We start from the raw sequence: 14,994 nt of genomic DNA, 5'->3' as shown, positions 1-14,994 counted from the left end.
AAGCCTTGGGAAATATCATTGGAAAGGAAATTCTTTCTTTCTCTTCAATTTTTAAAGGTACTAGTATAGCCGGCGGCTCCGTCGCTCTCTCTCTCTCTCTCTCTCTCTCTCTCTCTCTCCGTCACTGTGTTCCCGGACACTGCAGGCGATGGGACCCACAGGATGCAGGAGAGGCTGACGCGTGGCAGAGGAGGGGGGGGGGGGGGGGGGGGGGAATTCGCTCCCTCTTTATCTATTAGTATAGATACATGCCAAGCAAACAAATTTGAACGATCTTCACCCATATGGATACTAAGGCCTTTAGCAGAGCCAAAAAGAAGAGCAGTCTTTTTTGTTACCATATACATGTGGTAGCGATGTGTGTGAACACACTAGGATCGCCGGGGCATTTTTTTCCTCTTTAGGAGATTTTTTCCCTCAAGATTGTATATACGCCCATCACTCTAGGGCTATCCATCTTTCCATTGCACACTAAGTAATACACTCTCAGTTGTGTGCCTTGAGCTTCCTTCGTCTTCTCCAAGCTGTGTGCGTTTCTGTGCAACCCTAATTTCAACAATTGGTATCAAAGTAGATTGCGTCCTCCCGGGCTTAGTCGCCATCATCTCCAGCACACGCCTGCTCACTTTCTCCGATTTCAGTGAGCTTTGGAGAGCGTTTGGAGGTTGATTTTTTTTTTGGGATAGGTCGTAGAGATGAGTCTGCTCAGATTTTTGATTCGGCTCATTTTGGCCTCCGTTTCCACTACAAGCAATACTGCATAGGCTATTTCATCATTTTGTGCAGAATTTCTGTTAGTGTTGTTTTTTGCATAATAGGTGCCTTACAGTCTTCTACGGTTTGTGCTATATAGCACGTGTTGTTCTCGCTTTTTTTGTCCTCTTTTCGGGCAGTTTTCACATCAAGTGCAACATTTACCATGGCTGACAACAACACAGATGTGTTCAAGATGTTTGCTATTGAGGACAGGTTGGATGGGGACAATTACCCTATGTGGTCTTACATGTTCTTGTGTCAAAGGACGTTTGGAATATTGTGCAGGGCATTGATGTATGTCCTGGTTCTGAGGATCTAGGCAATGTTGAGGATGTTGCAGGTCTTGCTGCAAGGATTGCTGCTATTAGAGTTGTTTTGCCTATGGCAGATTAAGCTCGTTGGGATGTAAAGGATGCGCATGCTCATGCATTGATTGCGTTGACTGTGAAGCGCACCATTGTTCCTCACATTCGTTCAACAAAATCTGCAAAACAGGCTTGGGATATTCTAGCAGGTCTTTATGCAAGCCGCAATGAGGCTAAAATTGCTTTATTGCATAAAGAGCTGGAATCGAAGATTATGCATGAGGAAGATGATATGGACACTTTCCTTGTTGGTGTTAAGGATATCAATGAGCAACTTATTACTGCAGGTGAATTCATTTTAGAAAGTTCCCTTGTGCAAACTGTTCTTGATGACTTACCAGATTCATACCAGACTTTTGCTAGTACTTGGAGACTAATGACCCAAGGAAATCTTGAAGTTGTCAAGCTTGATGCATTATGCACATTGTTGTTGCAAGAGTCACTTTCCAGTAAAAACAGGACTAGGTAGCGTGCAGTTGAACACGCTTTTATTGCTTCTCAAAGAAAGGGTGGTAACAACAATGCAGCCACTTCTTATGGTTCTACTGCGAGTGGCAAAACTTTTGTTCCTAATAATTCTGTTGGCAACAATTCATCTGGAAATTCTGGTGATAAGGGAAAAAAGAAGATGCGTTGCCATTATTGTAGAGCTAATGATCATTTGATCAAGCAGTGTCATAAGTTGAAGGCCAAAGAGGCTAAGAAGAAAGAGGGTGGTTCCAGTGCAAATGCTGGTTCCACTACAAATGCAACCATTGTTGAGTCTTCTGTAAAAGAAGACTGTGATGTTGATGTTGATGCGGAATGGGCTTTTAGTGCAGAGTGCACTTACAATCCTGTTGTACATAATGCATGCTTGTCATTTTCTGCAGATTCACATATGTGGTCTTTCAATAGCGGTGCTACAAAGCACATTACCTCACATCGTGAATTGTTCACCTCTCTTGAGTCTGTCCCTCATGGGAATTCAGTCACTTGTGCCAACAATGCCTCTTATCCGGTTCAGGGGGTTGGAAAGATTGTGCTTAGTGCTGCAAATGGCAGTTCTTTCACACTTGTCGATGCACTTTATGTACTTGGGATCAAGAAGAATATTTTGTCTGTATCCGCACTCGCTAGACTTGGACTTGTAGTCAAATTTGTGGATGACAAATGTACAATTCATGATCTTAGTTTCGGTGATGAAATTGTTGCATCTGGCCTATTGTGCTGTGGGCTATATAAGCTCATTTTGTATGACAAGTGTGGACAAACTTTTGCAAATGCAGTTGCAAATTCAAGGGCTATTTCAGATGCAAAACTTTGGCATGCACGTTTTGGGCATCTGAATTTTGCCAGTTTGCTGCGTTTACAGAAATCTGATGTGGTTGCTTCTTTGCCACCTCTTGAAGCACCTATCAAACATGTTTGTGAAGGTTGTATTTTGGGTAAAATGTAGCATTCTAAGTTTCCAAAGGATGGTTCAGTTAGGGCCACATGCAGGTTGCAGCTTGTGCATAGTGATGTTTGTGGGCCCATGCAAACTCCGTCCTTGGGCAATTACTTGTACTTCGTGACTTTCATTAATAATTACTCCAGGCATGCATGGGTATTTCCACTTCAAGAGAAGGCCGAATTTTTTATGTGCTTCAAACAATTTCTGGCTATGGCTGAAAATGTATCGAAATGTACTATGGGCACCCTCCGTTCTGATCATGGGGGGGAGTATATGTCTCATGAGTTTAATGCATTTCTAGCTAGTCGTGGGGTAAAACACCAATGTATAGTGACGTATACGCCTCAGCAAAATGGTGTTGCTGAGAGGAAAAACAGGTCTCTTACGAAAATGGCAAGATGTATGGTCAAGAGTCAAGCTTTACCACATTCGTTTTGGCTCGAGGCTGTCATGTGTGCCACTGATGTAGTCAACAACTGTCCTACGAAAGCATTGTAGTCTATAACTCCATATGAAGCATGCCATGATAGAAAGCTATCTATTGAGCACATGTGTGTTTTTGGTTGTTTGGCTTATGGTTTAGTGCCTCAAGTGTAGCATAGAAAATTGGATGATAAGGCTGTCAAATGTATTTTTGTTGGTTATAGTGCTAAAAGCAAAGGTTACAGGTTGTATCATCAGCAAACAAAGTGTACGGGATGTAGTGTTTGTGGAAGATTCTGTTCAACCCTTGTTGTCATGTACTAGAGACAGTAATGTAAGCTCATAGGACATTTATGACACTTTGTTGCATCTTTTCAGTGGTGGAAGTTCGAATGAAAATTCCAATGAGGCAAATGTACAGCCTATGGGGTTTTCGAAAATGTTATAGATCAACCTATTATTCATGTAGATGTACATGATGTACTTGATGAGGAAAGGGCTGAAAATGAGCAGGCTAGAGGTATGCCAACATGATTGGTGCACACTTTGTGTGACAGTAAATTGGATGCACCTTTGTCTAGTTGTACTCGTTCAGGATCTCGCCATGCATCTTATGCATCAGATTGTTATGCTTTGACTGTGTCTAGCTTACATGATGTTGAGGAACCTTTGTCTTTTGATGAAGCATAAAATTCAAAAAATTGGATGGCTGCCATGCAATCAGAATATGATGCACTTATAGAAAATGACACATGGAGTTTATGTGATTTGCCTCTTGGCAATAAGGCCATTGGTACGAATTGGGTTTACAAGTTGAAATGTAAGCCAGATGGTGAGATCGATCTCCATAAGGCTCGACTTGTTGCAGAGGTTTATGCACAACAAAAAGACATAGATTATGAAGAGACTTTTGCTCCCACTTGTCGTATGACTACTGTGTGTTTTCTATGTGCATTGGCAGCTCATTTTGGTTGGGATGTACATCAATTAGACATTGTTACTGCTTTCTTAAATGGTGACATATTTGAGGAAGTTTATGTAACGCAGCCTCGCGGTTTTGTCAAGAAAGAACAAGAGGACAAAGTGTGCAAATGTAACAAGGCTTTGTATGGGTTGACGCAATCTCCTCGTGCTTGGTATGAGAAAGCTGACACTCATTTGGTCAAACAAGGCTTTTGTAACAGTCCAACAGAAAGCACATTGTATGTAAAGCGTGACGGTGATGTACTTCTCATTGTGGTTCTTTATGTAGATGATTTGCTGATCACTGAACCAAATGAGAGACATATTGCTGAATTTAAGGCTGATTTGAATGCTACTTTCAAGATGAAAGATTTGGGGCTGTTGCATCATTACTTGGGCATACAATTTAAGCAGTGTGATGGTGGTATTGCCTTCTATCACAAAAGTTACATAGAGACATTGCTATGTAAGTTTGCACTTGAGGATTGCAAACCTATTTCCACTCCAATGGAAACAGGTTTGAAATTGAGTCTACATGATGCTAGTGATCTTGCAAATGTCACTCTTTACCAAATTGATGTTGGATGCCTTATTTATGTATGCAACACGATGCCAGATATTCAATTTGCTGTCTCACAGGTCAGCAGATTTATGCATAGCCCAGGGTCTAAGCATTGGCAGGCTGTCAAGAGGATTTTTTGCTACCTTAGTGGCACTTTACATCTTGGCTTGTTTTATCCCAAGGAGGGATCATTGCCGCCAGACTTACATGATTTTTCGGACTCAGATTGGGCTGGTTGTTTTGACACACGAGTGTCCATAAGTGGTTTTTGTTTCATGCTTGGCAGTATATCATGGTTGAGCAAGAAGCAACCTACTGTGGCCACTTCGAGTTGTGAGGCTGAGTACAGGGCAGTCTTCACAGCTACGATTGAGTGTGTATGCCTCAGACGCTGTCATGCTGTGGCACGTGCATAGTGGGAACGAAAGCTACGCCCTACAATATTATGGATCTTATGTGTGCCTTAAGTGTGCATAAGTATATGTATTTTCTATTTAGCATGCAAAAAGCTAGTCAAAGTTTGATGTGTCATTCTTGTTGGGAATGGGCTTCGTCCTATGATCCCGGGCTTCTTTGTGAACTTCTTCTTGGAGCCATGATGAAATGAGCCTATAAAACATACCTCCTATCTACTAGGCATCCTAGGTGGCATATGACATGTGTAGCATGGTCAAAAGTGGCCTTAGTCATAATATACCCCATGAGGTATCATTCTACACATAGTAGGTGCACTTTGGAGTAATTATGGACCTAAAAAAATCCCTTAGAAAAATGGTTACGAGTTTGTTTGATGTCATCCATGATGTATGCCAAACTCTCTCCCAATTTTTTATATAAAGCTACTTTATGCACATGTTCCCACCATAGCTCAACAACTCTTGGAGGCTTAACCCTTGACATGTGGCGGCAAGGAGAAGATATTTGGAGAAAGATCTAGAAGAACCTCTAGATATTTCTTGAAGAGAAAGCTCTAGAAACTTTGAAGATAATTTCTAGATATTTTGAAAAGATAGACACTTGTCACACAAATCCCTTGGATATTCCAAAGCAAATATCTTCTTCAAGGGGAAACTTCACCTATAAATAGAGCCTCTTGCCCCTCACTTGGGCATCAAGCAAACCAACAAGCAATCAAGCGCTCAAGCAATCCCCATAATCAAGCCACTATATCAAGCCATCACCCAACCTCCTAGCCATCTCCTTGAGTGAAACTTTCTCTCAATTTCAGTCCAACACATCTTGAGCTTGCTACTTCACGCCTCAAGCCTTCTATCTCCTCACTTGTAATACTCATACACTCTATGTAATCTTCTTTCATCAATAAAGACGCATTGTTGGTAGCTCACAAACAGTGTTGGGTACTACTACTCAGCTTCTACTTCATCAAGTTGGCTACAAGACCACAAAGTCATGAGGTGTGCTTCACTTCTTTGGCTTGAGTTTGTGTGGGTCTTTGTGTGTTGGTTGTCTTTCTTATAATCTCTTTCCTCCATTGTTTGACTGCTTTTTAAACTAATTTCTTAGATGAATAATCCCAATGGTGTAACCTTTCAACCCTTTTACTTTGTGCAAAATATTCGGATTAACGTTTGTATTAGCTGTAAAATCCACTTCCAACAGAGAATTGTGTTACTCTTTGGACCGGAAAGACTACAAGAAATTCTTCTTTCTCCATGTCCTCTTATTTTGCCACTACTAAACTACTCTAATTCTTTCGATGTGCACATATTTGTTCTCCTCTAGGGGTTGAGTCTTGTTTTCTTAATATTACTATGAACCAAGAACACTTGTACACACGACTCACTCCTATCACTAGGCAAAACATCTACATCTTTGTAAGCACTAAGTTACAGTTTCAAAGAACCATTCGCAGTCTATTTGGAGCACAACGACTTGCTGCTATAAATGCATCAGTGAACCCTTTCATCTTACCTTTAATTAGATACGATCAAAGCCTTGATGTTTTCATCTTTGTTTTGTTATGAGGGTTTCATGTGTGCATATGTGTGTGTTTGCGTGAAAGATTCCAATGGCTACACACAATGTATTTTCTACAAACACTAAGCTTGCTTAAGTGAAAGCCTTCACAGTCTCCCCACAAACCCTCACAGCTAGAGGCCCGACGCCTTCCTGGCAAGATCGCCAACTCTTTGACACACTTTTTGGTGAACCCGACGCGAAGTTTGTTAGGGTGAGTTAGTGGGGATCTGCAAGCTACTTCAACCATGGGTGATCATCATCCGCAATAGCAAGGTATGCTTTTTGATCCCACTACAATGCAAATGTTTCAAGAATTTGCCTTGTTTATGCAACAACAACATGCTACAGAAAGACGAGAAGTGTCAGCAACCAAAGCTATTCAAGCAGTGGTGCACAAAATGGATCAGTTTAATGGGAAAGATGTGACAAAGTATCTTCGTGGCTATGTAAAGGAGATGGAGTTGCATCGTGTGCCAGAAGATGAGATGCTCCAAAGCTTTGATCGTGCTGTGACTCCCGAGATTAGAGAGCATGTGAGAGGAATCAGGAATGAGCATGGAAGAAATTGGGATGAGTTCAAGCTAGCGATGAAGGAGGAGTATTTCATGGAGGACGCTGAGAGAGTAACAAAGAGAACTTTCCTGGAGTGGGTAGCCAAGCCGAAGGCGGGGCTCTCTCCAACAGAGCTACTCAGGGAGTTTGAGCGACGATATGCTCAACTCACAAGGACAGAGAAGGCCACACTTGACTCAGAAAAGACAGAGCTCTTCTTACAAGCAACAGGAAAGGAGCTCCAGGAGCAATTGGAGCTACTTCTTGAGGACAAAGATGCTGAGCAGGGACTGAAGACAGATTGGAATGAAGTTGAAGTTGTTGTTTCATTACTTGCCAAGGGCCAAAGGAAACGGGATAAGATGGTTGTTGGTAGTGCACCATCTACCTCCACAGCTTTTGAAAAGATGGTAAAGCCTTCTTCCTTTATACTTCCAAAAGTTGATGAGACTGTAATAGATGAGCTTGTGAAAGGTATGAGGGATTTAAAAGTGAAACTCACAGAGCTTGAAGAGAAGGGGCAACCATTGGCACCATCTTCAAGGCAAAAACAACAACCTAAAGAAGGCTTTGTTCATAGATGCATATGGTGTGACATCACAGAGCATGCTAGGAGAGAACGTGACAACTTCAGTGAAGCTTTGAGAAAATATATTGTCTTCTTTAAGGATGGGAAGATTCACTTAAGGGAGACATGTTTACCCTTTAGGACTAACTTTGGGAAAGGAGGAATGCAGAGTCTGGTAGAGGATATGGCCACTACCCATGCCATCTCTGCATCTGAGGCATCTACTTATACAGTCAAGATTGAACCATTGAGGAGTTTTGAAGAAAACGGTAAGCTGTGGCCAAGTGCTATGGAGCTAGCAAGGAAAGGGAAGCTTACAAGAGAAGTCCTACATGAAGCAGGTGACTGTATCCGTCTAGAAACAGGATGGAATGACCCTGTGGACTCCTTGTTAGTGCATGCCTATATTGCAAAATGTCAAAACAATGAAGTGTTTGTGGAAGAAAAGTGCAAGCAGGAGAGTGGTGATGAAGGACCATAAAAAAGAATTACTAGAAGAAGCGACACAATACCTCTTCGAGCGCCTCCGACACAGGAAGCACCCCCACCTTAAGCGACTATGGAAGAAAGTACAACTGGGAGGAAAAAAGAGTCATCAAAAGGTAAGCCTAAAACTCCAAGTTATAAGTTACAGTCTGATATTGAGGCTCCTACAGACTTAAAGAAAGTTCTAGAAGAAAGAATTTTGAATAGCAAAATAGGGTTTACCTTGGGGGAGATCCTTGGCATAGCCAAGCGTGAGTTTCACGAGGAGATCATTGATATCATCAAGAGGAAGAGACAAACTCTTGTTGACACCATTCACCCGCAATCTGAAGGAGAAAGCTTAAAGACACAGGTCATATAGGTGGAAGACGAAGAGCATGATGAGGATGTTGTAGGGTGCTACCATTATTTTGGAAGAACAAAGAAAGTACAATTTTCAAATGGAGATGAGGAGTACGAAGCCATTCCAAGAAGTCACTTTTCCAGGAATCATTGGGCAAGAGCTACGACTGAGACAATGGTCAAGGTGGGTGATCTTGAAGAGCCATTTGTTGCCTTGATTGACCATGGCTCATAAATAAACATAATGTCAAAGAGCTTATTCAACAAGTGTAAATTACCAATGGACACAGATCATGGCTGGATGGTTAAGGTAGCAAATAATTCATCAGGTTAGTTATATGCAGCTTGTCCAAGTGTGAAAGTGACTATTGGGGTGTTAACCCTCACGGCTCACGGACACCCCATCACCTACGACGGATGTGTATTATGTATTCGGTAGAGTCAGGTACCGGGCTTGTCGGACCAATAGGAAAAGGGTAGGAGTGATCGCCGATGAGAGCCGCACTTTAACTTGGACATTCAAGGGATTAGTTGGTTAAGCATGGGCGCCCAAGTGTGAATGGGGTGAGCTCCTATAAAAGCCAACTAAACCTAATTTTTACTCATTCTCTCATTTGTGCAATAGAAGAGTGCTCTTGCTCCATCTCCATCTTCTTCTTCTTCACCTCCTTGTGTGTGTGTGTGTGAGAGAGAAAGAGAGGGAGAGTGTGTGTGCGATCGAGCATTACGAAGGCACGACGGCGGCGAAGCGGTTGAGCGCAGCACGACTGCAGCTTCGTCTTCATCGCGGCGAGGAATCCACCACGAAGGCGAGCGTAGAGCGGTGAATGACACACCCTTTGCTTTCTTGTGCCGCACTGTCGAAGCAAGGGACTTGCCGATACACCGCGTGCGAGCCACAAAAGGCTCCAAGCACACAACAAGCCTAAACTAGCAAGCTCAAGAAAGCAAAGGGTGTGTCACTCACCGCTCTACGCTCGCCTTCGTGGTGGATTCCTCGCCGCGATGAAGAAGAAGCTACAGTCGTGCCGCGCTCAACCGCTTCGCCGCCGTCGTGCCTTCGTAATGCTCGATCGCACACACACTCTCCCTCTCTTTCTCTCTCTCTCACACACACACAAGGAGGTGAAGAAGAAGAAGATGGAGATGGAGCAAGAGCACTCTTCTATTGCACAAATGAGAGAATGAGTAAAAATTAGGTTTAGTTGGCTTTTATAGGAGCTCACCCCATTCACACTTGGGCGCCCATGCTTAACCAACTAATCCCTTGAATGTCCAAGTGAAAGTGCGCCTCTCATCGGCGATCACTCCTACCCTTTTCCTATTGGTCCGACAAGCCCGGGACCTGACTCTACCGAATACATAATACACGTCCGTCGTAGGTGATGGGGTGTCCGTGAGCCGTGAGGGTTAACATGCCCCCCTTCCTGATGTAGATTCCGTCCTCGGAAGCTATTGAGTTGAAGCTGGTTCGTCGAGGTGGAAGAGCATTTGAGATGAATGTCCTTAGCCTTCTTCAGTCACTGCAAAATCAAACAACATTGGCACAGTAATGGCATTCTCTTAAAAAGCATATGCAGTTTTAGGTAGAAAAATTGATTGGTCAAAGAATTTCAAACAATTTGTTAGCAATGAACATTAAATTGCAATGTAATCAAATGCATAAACAAATGTAAAGGTAGAAAATTAAACAAGTCTGGGGTCACTAATTTGACGGTCGAAAGGCACTAGAGATCGAATATTAATACCATGGGTAAGCTTCTTAATTTTCACTGGTCAATTAAGTTGTTTAATCGCGAGAGACAAGTATTCATGTTCGAGGGCTGACTAGAGGCTATATCTAGAAGACTTTGTAGTTAAGCTACCATAAAAGGAATTTCTCATGAAATCATCGCCTGACTGATTACTTTTTCTTTGACCCCTTAAAGTCTTTTCACATTGATTCAATTATGAAGTGGGTGCTTATTTTGTATGCCTTGGGTTTTTTGCTTTTCAAGGAAAAGCGCCCACACTGGGAACCTCTAGGGCTCTAGTACCATAGGCAATACATGTGAGTGAAGTACCAAATCAAGCCGAGATTTCTCTTCCAGCTTAAAATTTTACATTGTGGCACTTTGATTTTTTGTTTGTTCATTTTCAACATTTTAATTTTATAACTTTGGGGGGTCATATAACATTGTTACCCTCCCCAGGCTCATCACATTAGTAAACTCCCTTTATAATACTTAAACCAAAGGTCAATAGGGTTAAGCCCACTAAAAAGCCCTAGTACATTTCATACAATGTTGCCTAAATCGGATTAAGAACCTAAGTAACCATTGCTTATTAGGAAGGCATTCCCCATGGTATCAAGAGAAGATTTCTAATATCTAGCTTGGTCAAACTAGCTTAGTCGGGGACTGCTTGATTTTTACCCCTAAACAAGTGATTATGACAAAACATTACATTGAATTAAATGTTTGATACTAAGCCAATGCGCTGAATATTATGCTACCAATCACAATCAAAGCAGACAAACATGGATGCAAAAAAGATAAGGGCAATGCTAATGGACAAGAAACACCTGTTTGTGTCGATGGTCGCGCTTGATTTGAAGTGTGAACGAGAGAAAGGTTCCATGAAGGTCCAAATCCTATCAATAGCAATACGCTCCTGTACACACTATGAAATACAAACAATACCTCTAGGAGGAACATCAGTGGGAAAAGAGAACTTTGCTAATCTCTCGACTCTAAAACAGAAACACTCCTATCGTACTAATCTTACTTACCCTCCATCACTCAAGTGATGAGGATCAAAGGTTTTTTATGGCATAGGTTTCTGTTTCACTGTACCAGATGTGACATGTGTAGGTCTGAGTCAATGTTTTGACTTTTATTGTGCATACTCGTTTGCTAATTGCTCTTGCTCTTTATTTTTTTATTTTTATTTTTGTGAGTATAAAGCTTTATATGTACATTCCCTAAGATCGAAGATTAAGAGGTCAGGGAAAAAGGTTGAGAGGGGAACAAATGAATGATGACTGTCCACAAACACTCCCCCCTTCCTTGGGTAGATCATACCGTTTGAAATGAGCTTGTCACCCTTTGAAACCAATTGTTCCAGTTGGTAATAGGTGAGGATTTTTGCCAGTAGTTTTCTATTACCCTAGGTGCCTCGTCAAGTTGCAAGGGTGGTAAGGTACTCTCCCAGGATCGAAATTGAAGTGGTTCATCAGGTGATTCTTGAACACTGGGAGGTGTGGATTCCTTTGTAGCTTCATGGAGGTCCACTACTATAGATGGAGGCTGTGTAGAAGCTTTTACCTCTATGGATGTATTACATGAGGAGCTAGAATCTTCATGGGACTCCCCCCTTCCTGAGCTAGGTGGAACAAATCATTCTTTCTTTGGTACCCAAACTAGCTCGGGAGCGGGTGTGTAGCATTCTGTGATTTTTTTCTTTTCACGATCATTGATTCGTTTTGGAGCTACGGGATTGGGCTCACTTGGGTCAGGTGATAGGTAAGAGCACAATCTACGTTTTGGCACCCAGATTTGATCATTTCCTTGATAGTAGCCTTGGGCTTCCAATAGTCGTTTAGGGATCCATCGCAACATTTTCTTACTTTTCTTGGAGCGAGTGGTACGTTTCTTACAAGGCTTCTGTTTTTTAGCACTAGCTATGGTCACTAAAGAAGCTTTAGGGACCCACTTGTATGTTTTCTTCGTTACCTTAGGATGAGTCTTGTCGGAAGCGATATGCATTGCTTGTAGCATATTTAAGGGTATAGGAATTTCATCCCCCTCAGGTGTTACCCAGGTCGTCCCCCTATTTCCCCAAGTGTCTATGGTTGATGCTAGGTGGACCCAATCCACATTGTCCGACTCAGTCATCCCAGGTAAGATATCCATATAAGGAGAATCTTTGCCAATGTCTGTATCCTTCTTACAAGTGTAACAATATTGTAGTGGGGCCGAGTGAACTGTGGTGTCAGAGCGATGATCAATAATGGTTTTACTCCCTAAGGGGTGTACCTTACCAGTCACCAAATCCACTCTAAGGACAGAGTCTTGGAATTGCAAATAGACATGATTTTTAGACCAATCGTGAACCATTTGTGCTTCCCTCATGAATGGTCGTCCTAAAATCATCTCATATGACATAAGGTGTTTAGAGAAATCCATTACAATGAACGTATGTCGTACCTTGTGTCCTAGAACTTTGATCTTAAGATCCTGGAGCATCCCCATAGGTTTGGCTATGGTACCATTTGCCATCTTTACCACAATGTTAGTAACACTGAGGCGGGGTTTTCCCATGGATTCCCAACAATCTTTTGTAACGATGCTAACTCCCGCACCACCATCAAGAATTCCCTTTATAGTTAATCCCTTGGTAGTGATGGGTAGGGTCGCATTAGACTCGTCGCCTTCAAAATACTGCCCTAATTCGTTAATGGGTACCTCAATCACAGACTCGTGTCCATCTAAGTCAAGTGATTGCACATGATTTTCCTCATCAATCACAATCGAGTCAGGCCTATTTGGTTGCGCAAACTGCGGTAATACCGTTCGTAGCTCTCCGTTAAGGAATGCTCGAAGTGCAAGGAATAACTCAGGATCTCCATACAGCTTTGCTATGATCGTGGTTCGGACCTCAGAAGACATGAAGTCCACTAGTTTGGCAACATTCATTGGCGTTTTGCAGGGTGTAGGTCCTTGACTAGGAATTGGTGAGGATGGAATCTCATATTCCTCAATGGGATCAGGTATTCCTTCGTTAAACATCCTTTCCAACAAGAAGGGTGTATGCTCACTTTCTGATGTCCCGTCCTAACTCCCTTCTTGGATGATACTAGATATGGCTAACGGTCTATGGCTCATGTGGGGTGGATGAACTTGTGTGGGAAACACTGTGTCATGAATTTTGACCTGCATGGGTTCTGGTTCTAGTTTCCTTTGAGTCTCCTCCACTAAACCTCTTAGATGTTTCACCTGCTTAATCTCGTCTACTGGGTTTGGGTACGTCCCAATCTTCTTTTTACGATTCTTCCCTTTTTGCCCCTGCGGTTTATCTTGGGGGTCTTGGATTGGATTTGGAAACACTTGTGGTGTTTTCAGAGGCTCTTTATGGTTTTCTCTTATTCGGTTTTCATTTGGTTCCATGTTACGGTTTTCTTTGTCGGTCTTTCCCTTTGTGGTATTGGTTCTAGTCTCCATTGTCTCGACTGAATCTGAATCATCCTCGAGGTCATTCATATACACGGGGTCATCTCCTGTTCCTATGTTTGTTTTGGAACTTGGCTTTGAATTTTCCGTATTCTGTGACTTCTTCCTTCGTGTCTTCTTTTTCTTTGCTTGGATAATTGACGCGGTATCTCTCTCTTCGAGGATATGGCCTGGCCCTTGAAGCATGGACCGTGTAATCGCATAAGCGGGTGCGACGGGTGGTATTGGCGATGTCACACTAGCAATTTCGACCAAATTTAGGGGTGTGATTTTAGGCGCATTTGGGTTATAGGGGCATTGGGCAATCAAGTGATCTATGCCACAACGATTACATGTGAGTATTGGCATTGCAGACGTGCTCCCTTGATTCACTTGCATCTGTGCAGCATTCTTTTGCAGCCTAATAGGGCATTCCGCTACTCGATGTGGTCCACCACACTCGTAGCATTGAAGAGGTGGCCTCCTAGCCTGGGTGTTGATATTTTGACCTCTGGATGCGAGAGCAGCAGCTTGATAAACTGGCTTGACTTGCCCCCAACAATCTTCCATGTAGTATATAGGACACTCTTCCAATGTATCAAGTCCGTAGGCAATACTAGTGTCTATTTCCTCCTCACAGCCATCTGGATAAGCATTTGATGGCTCGCAACCCACTTGGTTCATAGGGGCGACTCTTGGATGCGGGGGCTGCGGTCCTAGCACAGGAGGTGGTAGCGGTGTAGCTTGTACAACATTTTGAGATCTAGGGACCATGTGTTGCGGTAGTTGCTCAACAGGTGGAGTAGGCATCAATACATGAGCTCGAGGCGCATCCGTCCAGGCTACAGGTGGTCTATTTTCCATCATACGTTTGATCATTAAACAATCCTTAGCTTGGTGACCATACCTACCACATGCGTTGCAAGTTCCATTAAATTTTACTCTAAACGTAGGGCACTCACTAGTGCTATGTGGACCTAAGCAAATGGAACACCATTGTTGCTCCCTTCTTGGATACATGTGACTATTTTGAGGGGGTCAATTATCTTTAAGAGACTCTTGGATTGCCTTGGTGAGGTCTGTCAAGAATGTCTCAAATACCTTTGGCTCATTGGCAATGGGCTTTGCAGTCATGGGTTCATACTCAATGGCTTGTGAGCTAGTGGATCTCGTGTCAGTAGACACCCTCATGCCTGCTATCATCAAGTTGTCCTCTAATTGGATTGCATTGGCAGTGACATCTTCCCAGGTTGTGATACCTCTAATCACTAGTCCATTATAGATTCCTTCATTCCTCAACCCTCGAATGAATCGATCAAGCAGTTGGTTATTGTTGAAGCGCTCATTTATAGGGCAGCGAGAGTTTAAGTGCT

Source organism: Adiantum capillus-veneris, chromosome 11 (genome assembly GCF_014529385.1).
Source record: "Adiantum capillus-veneris isolate H3 chromosome 11, ASM1452938v2, whole genome shotgun sequence".
Taxonomy (NCBI): Eukaryota; Viridiplantae; Streptophyta; class Polypodiopsida; order Polypodiales; family Pteridaceae; genus Adiantum; species Adiantum capillus-veneris.
The sequence above is the reverse complement of the archived record's forward strand: the minus strand, read 5'-3'. Positions refer to the sequence as shown.